This window comes from Paralichthys olivaceus, chromosome 1, assembly GCF_024713975.1.
Source record: "Paralichthys olivaceus isolate ysfri-2021 chromosome 1, ASM2471397v2, whole genome shotgun sequence".
NCBI lineage: Eukaryota > Metazoa > Chordata > Actinopteri > Pleuronectiformes > Paralichthyidae > Paralichthys > Paralichthys olivaceus.
In genome coordinates this window covers 19,283,020-19,295,245 of record NC_091093.1, presented here as the reverse complement: position 1 = coordinate 19,295,245, position 12,226 = coordinate 19,283,020, and the positions used below count along the sequence as shown (strand labels likewise).

General features: G+C 39.2%; 1 long non-coding RNA gene across 3 annotated transcripts in view; it reads right to left on the bottom strand.

Annotated features, from left to right (window-relative positions):
* Window positions 1-9,175, bottom strand: part of LOC109636801 (uncharacterized) — a 174,204-nt gene extending 165,029 nt beyond the window's left edge. For all 3 annotated transcript variants that reach the window (XR_011240984.1, XR_011240987.1, XR_011240985.1), the window contains exon 1: window positions 8,693-9,175. This is a non-coding gene — a long non-coding RNA (uncharacterized lncRNA). The remainder of the gene's footprint in view (window positions 1-8,692) is intronic.
* Window positions 9,176-12,226: the final 3,051 nt, after the last annotated feature.

Below are 12,226 nucleotides of genomic sequence, written 5' to 3'. Positions count from 1 at the left end.
CCTTTACCCCTGTGTAGTTCTTCCCCTGAAGTGAAGAGCAAGAATAAGAACGTTTGTTTTTCTCCACATAAAAGCCTCCAGATGACCTATGGTTCCAGCCAGACCTTTAAAGAAATGGAGGACAATCAAAAGGACAAATGTGACGGGCCTCCTATGTGAGGTACAAGATGAATGCGAAACAGCGAGTCAGTTCTGTGATGTCTTTGACCTGATAGTTCAAAGCCGGACTCTGGACTCTGGACCCCCGTTCAGTATGCGTGCACCTCAGACAAAAGCTTTGTTCATAATAAAGTAAATCCACCACATTGTTCCTTTGAGCTGAGCACCACCACTTCAACAGTGAGGACACTTTCAAGACCCAGACAAAGAATCAATGTCACTAAAATCATATCGCACAAATGGACATCATTTAAAAATCTTGAGGAAACTCTTATTTTCATCTATTTTAGATTGCTTGATTGGTATTACCTACAAAAGCTATGAAATTCATCCCAGAAAAATCCATACTTAGCCAACCTGGTTATGCACACCTTCGTACATAGGTTATGCTTATGTATACACAAGCGTAGCCTTGTTACAGGGTGCATAATGCACTTCTGTTTCACATGGACAGGTTATATGGTGGCAAGGAACAAGGTGGTAAGCTGTGGCTGTACAGGACGCCCCCCCCCCTCCTCCTCTACCACCCCTGCTTTAAGTATCAGGAGACATGGGGAGGTGCTCCAGCCTGCAGTCATAGTTAACCATGGCATAGCAGTGAAGGCTGTCTGCTATGGTGCCTACATTCCTCCTGAGACACAAGGGTGAGCAGGGCTTTGAAGTTAAAAGTGTGGCTGGGAGACAATATGAGCAGCATGTGAGCATCTATCTGTGCTGCGTGCTGTGTGATATGAGGGCAAAGGTGGGATGTGTGATGGTGTCCCAACTGTACAATAGCTGTACCAGAATGAAGTCTGTGTAAGGTGACTATCAGGTTAAAGTATACACCCACATGATAGGCAATTAATTGCAAAGGCTGGTGTAGCATTTATAATGAAGGTTAAACCAAGCTTTACATAGGAGGAGATGTTTTAGTCGACTAAGAACAAGACATAAATGGTTGGATCCTGTCTACAAATTGATTCCACTTATGTGTTAATGTTTGTGAAAAGGTGACACAGATTAATGGGATCCCTGGAACTGATTAAAAACTGTATTAAGCTGTTCAGGTTCAGGTATCCTAATACTAGTGATAGCTTTGCAAATTTCAGAGCAATGATCTGTCATATGGACTGTAAACTTCAGACCCCTAACTGCAAGCCTGTAGCTGGTAGTTCATGTCCACAACTAGCAGAAATACATCAACAAGAATGAGAAGGACCGATAAAAAGAAATACAATCTATAGCAGCAAGTAACAAATGGCTCAAATAATAATTTAGCCTAATAATTCATCAAGCTTTTTGCAGGTCAATTTGAATTAACACTATTCTTAATCCTTAGTCTTTGATTCTTCAAAATGTTCAATTTCAAAAACTGTACACACAATTTTGGTCTATAAAAATGGCTTATACATTAACATCGGCTGTGGGCAATACTGAACAGTCCAATGCTATATGATTAAGACTGCTGCTTCAATATATGCATGTATGATCAGAAGACACACAGGACAAGATGAATACCACAACATTACAGCGCTTTCATTATCCAGCGACGTCCCATGATGCTGGTCTAATGAGAAGTCTAACAATTAGGACAACATGTTGTGTGTGCCTCCTATAAGAGAATATCAGATAGGGATCATTATCAAACATAGTATTTTATAAATCCCTCTGTCATTTACAATTAAACAGATCGGCAGCAGCAGTGTGCATATCTGAACAGAAGGCCTGCTTTACATTTCAGAGTGCATACAGGGCATTCCTATGCCTACAAAGGGGCCTTCAGAGAGAACGAGAGAGAGGAGAGAGAGAAAGTGAGCAAGGAGCTAAATCATTGACAAAACAACGCAGGACATGCAAAGTCTGTTTAGTGTTGTTTTTAGAAATATCTAAGCCACATTGTAAATATGCCTGAGGAATGACTTAAGTCTTCAATGTGACCAAAGGTGCTGTGAAAGCTTGCATTTGGTAGTCAGGGTGTCAAGAAGGCTGTGCTCTTGAGCTAAGTATCATGAATGTCAGAGTATTTATAGATTTTCTTTTCTTTTAATTCAATAATCAATACATTGCCACAATTAATTAATTTAGTTTAGAAGGGCAGTGAGTTGACTTATTGGCATTATTCTGATTAAGCTGCCAAAATGGCTAAAATAATCACTATTTTAAAATATAGTGGTAACCAGTAATAACAAATCTATAGTAAATAACCACTGGTGTTTTTAATTCAAGGCTTTTTTGATGAAACAGCATACTGCCATTTAGTGTTTGAATTTGTTCTTCATGGACCCTGCGATATCCTTGACTTTCATCATCTCATAAACTGATTAAGTTACTACCACACTTACCAGCCATTCCGTGAATTTTCTCTTATTACAGTGATTCGTTTGATCAGACAGATTTAAAACCTGGAAAGAAAAGATCTCTGACTTAATGCACTGTATAAATTGGCACAGAAGAAAAGAAAACAGTAAACACTATTAATATACTTCATTAATAGAAAATTGATGAATTGAGAAGTAGAGTTCTATGGCTCTTTGCTGCCATCTTGAGTATCTGGATTGGCATTACATATTTTAGGTACATAGGATGATGGATAAATTAATGGCCTGAGGCAGGAGATGAGTTTAACAGTTCTCAGTATATGCACATGCAGTTCAACTCCTTGAATGATTTTGCAGAAAGTTTGAACTTAATAACATCTGGGTCATTGAAAATTGCGAGTCGTAAATGTTTGACAAAATAGTCAACATCAGCCTTCTTGCAGTCATCCGCAACCTCTGCCTCAAGGGTTTATCACCCAACAAGGACATTGTGGGGAGGGAGCTCCTTCTTACGGCATGCTAAACAAGTGGCTGGCTGCTGGTAGACATATCAAAGACTGGAAGATGATGCCGTCCAGGGAGGTCAGGCACTGTCACCACACAAGAAACCTTTGTCAAGATCTAACCTCTGTAGAAATGAAGGAGGGGCTTATATTGAAAAATAAATATGCTAGGTTTTCTAAAGCTGTTTCCTTCTACCATAAGCCATAATAAAATTGTCAGTTTTTATTACATTAGAAGTCCTCTTTAAAAATTGTTTTTGATTTGCATTCAGGTCGACAGTCAGTAGGACACATAATAAGCAGGTATTATTAGATTAACATTTACATAGGAAAAGTAGAGTAGTAGAAACTAGTAAGCCAAGAAAAATAATAGCAATAGGCTATTATAAATCATGAAAGATCTTGGAAATTCTATATTCCTTTCTTCTCTTTGATATTAAAATCCTAATTTATACATTGCACAATTAAAAGCCATGGGGTTCTCCATCACTTTGAATTTAATGTTATGCACAAAGTTCATCCTGAAATTCAACTGGAGGGGATCTAGATCACATACAAAAGTTTCATTACCACTGACATGTAAGAAGCCAAATTAGGCCCAGACATTACATCAAATTAAACCCAGCAGAATTGGCTGCAGTGTTCACCGTAGCACATTATGAATATAGTATGAAAGTGTTGTATTATTAAAAAAGGCTCTTCAAGCCAGCAGAATGTGTTTTTGGACATGGGAATACTTATTGGTGTGTGGGACAAACGTCGAGACCACATTAGTATATAGGCAGTCTTGGGGACAGGACACTAATTTCCCGTTACATAATATCTATGGACAGTATGGACAAAAACTAGGGCATTTGTTAAAGGGTTGGATTGATATATTCTTGTTTGCTAACTATAACCTCCTTGATGGTGAAGGCAATGTTTAACAGAAATTTGATAGATAGGTACTATGTCAGCATCAGACTTGAAGTAAGATAAATACAACCAATATACTGGTTGATGGTCAATTACCATCAATCCATTACATTTGTTTAGCTTTCAGCTAAGCAGAATATCCACAACAGAGCAGAAGCACAATGAAGGGATCAGTATTCCATCGGTTACTAGATTGAAGACAGCATGTTATCACAAGTACTTTGGTGTATAATATAATATTTTTTGCAAACTTGAAAACACAAACTTTTTAGGGTTTTTTTTTTTTTTTACATGTCCCTGCAATGCAAACGAAAATATGTAAGCGGAAATATTATCTATTTATTTATTACAGTACCGGAGGTACCGAACAATACTGAACAATTTTGCATGTCCGGTGAACAGTGAGAGCGTGACTTTATATTTTATGAAAAGTTGACACTGAAAATGTGAATTAATATCAGAAAATAAAATATTTTGCACATAGGTTATAAAGACACTACTTGATAGCATTAATGATCCTGTGTGGAAACACTTTGAAACAGCAGTGTCAAAACATTTGAGGTTTCAGAAATAACTGCCTGTGAGCCCTATACATTAATGTATCTCTGTTTACTGATCTATAAGAATTCCACAAGTAAATGCAACACTGCCATAGGAACATGCACATGCTTTTCCACATGGTGGCATTGTAGCGCAAAAAGAAAAGCGAGCTCTGGTGTATTTTCTGACTTTAGAATTGCAATGTACTCAGCCATACATTGCACATGGATTTAAAATTTGCTTCAGTGCCATGATGAGCGAACCTCTTATTGCATTTAATGAGAAAGCAGATCATTACTGGTGTTTAACGCTTTATGAGATGCAAAGAAACAAACAAGTAAATAATGGAAATTCATACAAATGCAATATTACCAAAAGGGTAACACATAGTTAGCCCGGTTAGAAAGAAAGAGGTACCTGGGTGGACAGTGACGGAATTAATCTGAAAGAAAAGGGGAAAGAGTAGAGTTATTCACTTCCTCCTTAACACTACTAAGATGCCACTGAGGCTCAACACCTAATGACAAGCTGCTTAGAGACAGATAAGACTTCAGTTATAGTGCATAGCGACCAGGAATAAAAGCTGCAAAATAAAAATAAAATAATTGAACAGGTGTCAATCTTCAAGTTCTGCCACTAAAAAGGCCTTTCCAAAAGCCCTTTACAAAAATGGGTCATCGATTAAATTTATGTGTGTCTAACTCACAAAATCTCCAAGATAAAGTTGCACAATTTATACACACAAAAATATAATTGCTGTAAAAAAGCATTTCAACATAAACAAGAATGGGGCAAGTGTTGCTTTAGAGAGGTGTATGAATTAGGGATGGGCATGATTAATCGACGATTTGATAATTGATCGTTAAGAATTTCATTGATCACGTTTTTTTTTTTTCGATGATCTCATCAATGCTGGAACCTCGTCACAAGCACCTGGGCTTTCTTATACCAACACAGAGAGTGGCTGCTAATGCGAAACTGGTTGAACTTGGAGAGGCAGTGGAGACCGGTAGGGCGGCTATCCCACAGGCTAGGGGAGACGAGGCTGTGTTGTCTGACAAGGACGAGGGGAGCGCAAACATTGGTGTTGCGGGCCTCGCGGCATCCCAGGTCCGGGTCTCTGCTATGGCACAACTCCTTGGAGAGCACTATACCACTCAATGCGAGACTGGCATCAAAGCAGAACTTCAGAACTTTCTGAGGGAGACTCCCCCACCCCTGGATTGCACCACTACAGACTGGTGGAAAGTGAATGGAAAAATGTTCCCCAGGCTAGCCAAGTTAGCGCGGAGGTACCTATGCATCCCGGTAACGTCAGTCCCCTCAGAGCGTGGGTTTCCGGCGGCTAGACTGACGGTCACCAGGCTGCGGTCGCATCTGACCCCAGAGCATGTTAACATGCTTATCTTTATCAACAGAAAATCAGTAGACTGCTGCTGAAGTTGTATGTGAGTTAGGCCTACTAGTTATTTTTATGAGGCTTTGTTAAGTAGCCTAATTAATTGTAAGGTAAGCTATCTCTCTATCACCCTCTTTTTAGACTCGGTGCATTTTGGATAGTTTTTGAGTTACATTTTGACAAAACCTGTCAGACCTTAGTATTATTATGTTTTTGGTTAAGTTATTGTTTAATATGATTTTTTTTATTATTATTATCTCGTAGCTGCAGGCTCCTCTGCTTTAGAGCACCGCAGCACACATCTTGAAGTTTAACCATTGAACGTCAGTTTAACTGCAACAAAAGTAATAAAGATCTCATTGAGGAAAAACACGCTGTATTTTGTATTTTCATTGCATTTTTAATATTTAAAAAGTTAAATAATGTTTTTTAATTAATAAAAACTGATTTAATGATTAATCCAAAATGGATCGTTAATTCTCCCGTCGATCGATTAAGAAAATGTAATCAAATGCCCACCCCTAGTATGAATAAAAAGATAGGATAAGATAATGTTCCATGCCACAGAACATAACGTCGCCGTCTCCCCTGTGTTGGAGACTAAAAGTTTCCTATTGTCTCATAGGTGCAGAAAACTTGAAGCAACCAGCTGGCACCCACATAAAGTTCTTGATCTTTTGTTTAACAGATAAAAGAAAAGTAAGATAATGCAGCTCTCACTGACTCCAAGTTTTTCCTCCAGATGGTGATGAGACGAAAGTGACAGCTGCTCGTCCCTAAACACTCAAGAGATTTGGTAACTCAAACAGTTCCTCTGAGGAACACCAGCCCTTGTCTCCTTCATTAGCTGTGTTTGGGAGTTTGCACATGGCTACTCACATCCAACAGTCGCCCCATTCTCCGCTGTCTAATCAACTGAGATATGTGTTGACGGTCAACACTCTGGAGAGTTGCAAACACCCTTCTTCTAAACATTCATTAAAGCCATGTTGAAGTCTGTTTTTCAATATGTACATCTGTCATTATTGTTATCACCAGGATTAACATGATAACTTTAAGTACTTAGCTAAAGTGAAAATCAAGAATTTATAAATTCCCTGCCTCAAAGTTTTGTTTCAAATGAAGCACAGTGTATAAGTGCGCAGACATTGACTTTTGCTGAGCAGTGTTTGCTGAACAAGAAGATAAACGAAAATCAGCTAAGAAGCCACAAAAATGGCAGAAACTATCCTTGGACACCTTTAGCATCTGCCACAGAAACAACGCTCAGATATGTGTCTGCAGTTTCAGATACATCAATGACACAAATATTATTCACCACCATGGATGTAGTGGACACACAGGACATGTGACTGGAGGGGTCCCACCTACCTTAATAAACCATCACATAATATTCTAAACAACATCCAATTATAATTATTCTATATATTTTTCAGACACAACTCTTTGATCTTTGCTACAATGAATACACCTCTGTGTATTTGAGTCATATTGTAATAATCCCTTGTTGCTGATACTCCAAGTTTCAAAAGAGACACCAGAATGGATGAGTCAAACGACTGGAAGCATAAGCATGTCAATTAAGGAAGACCAGAAGGCATGAAGCTCAGGGTCTGTTAGACAAGAACTCCAGAGAAATAGTGACAATACTCAAGGGGGGTGTTACTATAACAAGTGGTTTCTGGGGACATCCTTCATTCTACAAAGGAAGTTCACACTAACTGCTGCTGTAAAGGAACATGTGTAAAATGGAGATGTAACAGACAGAACAAAAATCTGTACACATTTATTTAGTTAATTGACCGTTGACTACACACTTAAAATATGGCCAGAAAACTGATAAAAAGTAATTTTACTACACAGTGATGAACTATCAAGTTTTAAAATTCAAAAAGAGATGGATTGAAATAATCACTCGGACAAAGTAAAGTAAATTTATATTATCTACTCCAGTCTGTAACTGTTAGATGTTAGAGGTCCGCCATGTGCGTTTATTTGTACTGGGCACCTGCCACCAACAAGGATCATAACTTCGGACAGAAAATGGCATAAACACTGAAATATCCATCAAGGCTCACAATTTATGTGTGACCCCTATTTCCACCAACCAAGACCAAGTAAGACACCATCAACCATACATGTAGATAGAAAGGGGCATAAGCCCTGAGCTATACCACCTGGCCCATGTTGTTCTACATGTAGGGGCACTAAAACTAGAGAATCATGATCCTGAAGATATCGCTCAGGGCTCTGATCCTTTTTTGTGAGTTTGTGGTCTTGTGTCGAGTTTGGTGGCAGCATGAGGCTGCTGCTAGTTCTCTGCACCAAGACACCTGATCCCAAACCAAATCACAATCGATTGGTTCCTTCAGACTGTCTTTGACCATGCGTATCGTTTTTCAGCTGCATTTCTACCTTTTTTTAAACTCAAAGTTTTTACCACGTCATGTGATTTACTCCTTCAGTACATAAATACCAGCAAAACCACACCATTGACATTTAAAAATCATACTGGCACAATTTGGCATATTGATAAATGCACTCCAGCCATATTGGTTCAGCCTTATCTTAATATGCCTACATCTTGATGGGGCGAAGGGATACTGAAAGGAGGTAATTATTTTTGAAGTACATCTTTGCTCAGATTATTAATTATACAAATAAGGTGAGCAGGCTGACACACAACCCCCCAAATACATGGTGTTGCCAAAAGACAACAGTCCTGATCAGCGATAAACCATGGATACACACACCTGCAGGTTTGTCTACACACACTGACAAACCAAAATGTCAGCGAGGCCTTGAGATAGAAGTTTATCAGACAGAGCTGTTCATTTTCACAACACAGGAACTCAAAGTGAAGAAAGGTCACTCACACTCAGGTGAATCTTTCCTCCCTGACTTGGTGTCCGACGAATTCTTGGGTTGTGGTTTTGTGGCGCACTTTCTTCAACCTCCTTCCGGTGTCAGTTAGCCCGTTACCGCCGCGCTGTAACCGTAAAAGTGCGCCATTCCTCTGCCAGGGCCGAGCGAGCTTAGCGTCCCAGCATGTCCGTGGTTCCCACATTTGAAAACCGCGGTAAACCTCCGTTTTCCTTGTCCAGACAAGATTCGTTTCTGGGAGCGACAGTTACAAGTCTGAACAACTGTGGTTAGCATTTTAGCTGTTAGCTAACAGCACCGCGCTAACCTCCTCCTGCCGTAAGCAGCAGGTGTTGATTGTCTGCGCGTTCAGGTGATGTCGGAATAATCGGACAAACCTGCTCCCGACTCGTAACATTCACTTTAACTCAACCTTAAAGGGATAGTTCAGCCAAAAAGGAAAATTCACTCATTGTCTTCTCACTGCCATGCCAATGGAGGGGGGGGGGGGGGGGGGGGCTGAAGGGTTTGAGTCCACAAAACACTTTGGGAGTTTCAGGGGTAAACATCGTTGCAGCCAAATATAATACAATTGAACTAAATTTGTTCTAAAACAGAACAAAAACATGACATGCCTCCATGCTGCTCCTGTGGTGTCATCCATGTGTCTGGAAGCTCTGACATTCACGTTCAAATCGAAATGGCATCATTGACACCATGTCATCTCGTGCCCCTTGGACGAGAGCATCGAGGCCAGAGCTTATGCAGTGTGTGTGTGCGCACGAACATGAACGCGGCTCAGGATTTGGAGGATAACAGCGGACATTCAAACTCTAAACAGTTTCATTTGCACCAAGTTTTTAGTCTAAATGTCTGCGAGACAAGATCAGCAAGAACTCTTGATAGCTCCAGAGGCCGGACGGAGGATCACAGCGGACACTTAGGATAAAGACCTGGTGTAAATGGCACTGTTTCCAGTCAAGTTTGAATGTCGGGGCTTCCGGACACTTGGATGACAGCACAGGAGCAGTATGGAGGAATTTTATGGGTTATGTTGATTTTTAACATTTGAAGAAGTGATCCCCGGCTACTTTGTGGGGGGATTTGGCTGCAACGCTGTTCACCCCTGAAACTCCAAAAGTGTTTTGGGGACTCAAGCACTTCACCCAGCCCTCCATCTGTATAGTGGTGAGTAGATAATGAGTGCATCTTTGTGACATAACTTCACACCAAATACATTAAAACAAGTCTGACCTGAGGCATTTATCAGTTTCTGATTCATGGAAAACAGGGAAAATCCCCAAAACATATCTCTCATCTCTTGAACCAAATTCCAAACATTTATTTTTTCGTGAGCTCTTTTTGATAATAAATGTAATAACTGATGTAACATTGTGTCATTTCCATTCACATAGTCTCCATTGACAATGTGGAGCCCCTTGAGAATACCTTTCTCATCCTGAGACAAGACAACATCATGCATTTGTTCATATTATGTTTGTCCAAGGGTTTAGTTTCATATTCACCTTTGCTCTGCAATCACATGAGCACTGAAGTCTGCACTGTTGGCTATGATTATCTCCCTGCATACAACTGCTACAAGCATAAGACACCAAAATATGTACTTTTATGAATCTAATTGAGTTGCATCTTGGATAGTGTGGGTGCTATTGAATAAAAAAGATTATCTCTATGATTTAGCTGCATTCATTTTAGGACCATTGGACAAAAACATGTAATTTAGGTGATTAGTCAAAAACAAACTTCCCACTCTGGTTGGTAAAGCCATAAAGAATGTCAGTATTTTTTCTTGAAAATTAACACATCGAAATATATTTATTAGTGTTTATCAGTGTCATTGTAGAAAATCAAGTGTTTTTTATAACAAGTATATAACTTGTTAGATGGGGAAGCACACAACATAACAACTTTACTAGAAGCCAAGTACAATAGTGTGATGCTGTTGGATAAACTGAACATAATTCTCATTTAAGACACTTGTCTTGTATGTATCTCCAGCAGTGACGTATTAGAACCACCGGGGGGCGTAATGAGCCAGGTGTGGCCACAGTTTTTGAAATGTACATACTTTCAACCAGTTTGGAGATGATCTAATTATGTATTTGCCTAGAATATGTCAGTGATTATGAAAAGTGAATATCATGGTTTGATTTTACAAGCATATCACATTTTTCTTTACATTTTGTGAATGAACTGATTGTAGTTGTGGAAAGCTCAATATTGTTTTCAGCTTGAGTTACCCAAATCAAACAAAAACACGGTAGGACATTAAAAACCTCATGTAGCTAAAATACAATTTATTCCTGCTTTCAATTCACAAATATTACTACATTTGACATTCTTGCGTTGTGCACTATCATGAAAGAACAGTTATACATCAAGGCCCAGGTCAGCCTCAGTTGTTGAAGGTTTAACTGACAAATTTACAGAGAAAGACTTCATACACACACTGTACAGTAGAGATAGGTCAGAAGTGCACAAGAAAATGACAAATAAATTAATTATCATCTCTCTAAACAGAAGAGAATATATTCCAAGATACAGTTAACGACAATGACACACATGTTAGTAATTTTCTAAGCACAGACTACAAATTAAAACTGGCATCTGTCTAGTTGTCTGACAGCAATACATCAGTCCATGTTTGTGAAGGGTATTTTTTTCTACATTTCTTGAGTTTAACGGTGGATGATGATGCAGTTTTTTCACTCAATGGAAGATTCAGTCCTAGAGAGTAAACGAAAGGAGAGAAAACATATAATTATCAAACATTGGCTCGTAGGCCGCAGTAAATTCAGAGAAGATTGAGATTTGTTTAAGATTTGTGTGGGTCACTCGGCTTTCTTCAATATTTGACAGCGTAGTGCAACATTTGAAAACTGACAGTCACGGAATGGTGATGGAGACGTTCCAATATTTGTTTTTATAAACATAAAGCAACTCCCCAGAATAAATGTAAAGTTGAAATACACAACACTTGTACAAGACATGGTCCTGAAATTGAGAACACGTACATTTCCAAAGGGCCATACAAACTGAGAGATTCCTGTTGATGTATATATTAAGATATAAAATGGTACCTTACATTCTTGTAACACCAAATCAAATACAGTACTTTGGATTTGAAAGTACAATAATTCTAAGCTTGGCTTTAAAACACAAGGCAGGTATAGTGACTTGTATGGAGTGCTAACGTACCATTGTGCTCACACAGGGCCGTGACGCTTCCGCCTGCCAAATGCCTGGGCGCCCACATTGGTGGGAACAAAGTTGTTGTATCCGAGTCCCCCCGACCGACTCAGCAGGTCGGCCAAGCGATGGGTCACACACGTGGATGTGTTGCATCCTCGCTTCTGTGCTGTGACATTGCTTATCAGAAAGATAGTAAAACACAGTTTGTTAAGATCAGAGCAGATATCTGTTTATTTAAATATATTCTGTAGACCTGTCAATAACGAATGAAACAGTTAAAATGCCTGGAGTTAAATTATTTAATAATTGTGCGTTCATTATAGAAAGGCATACTT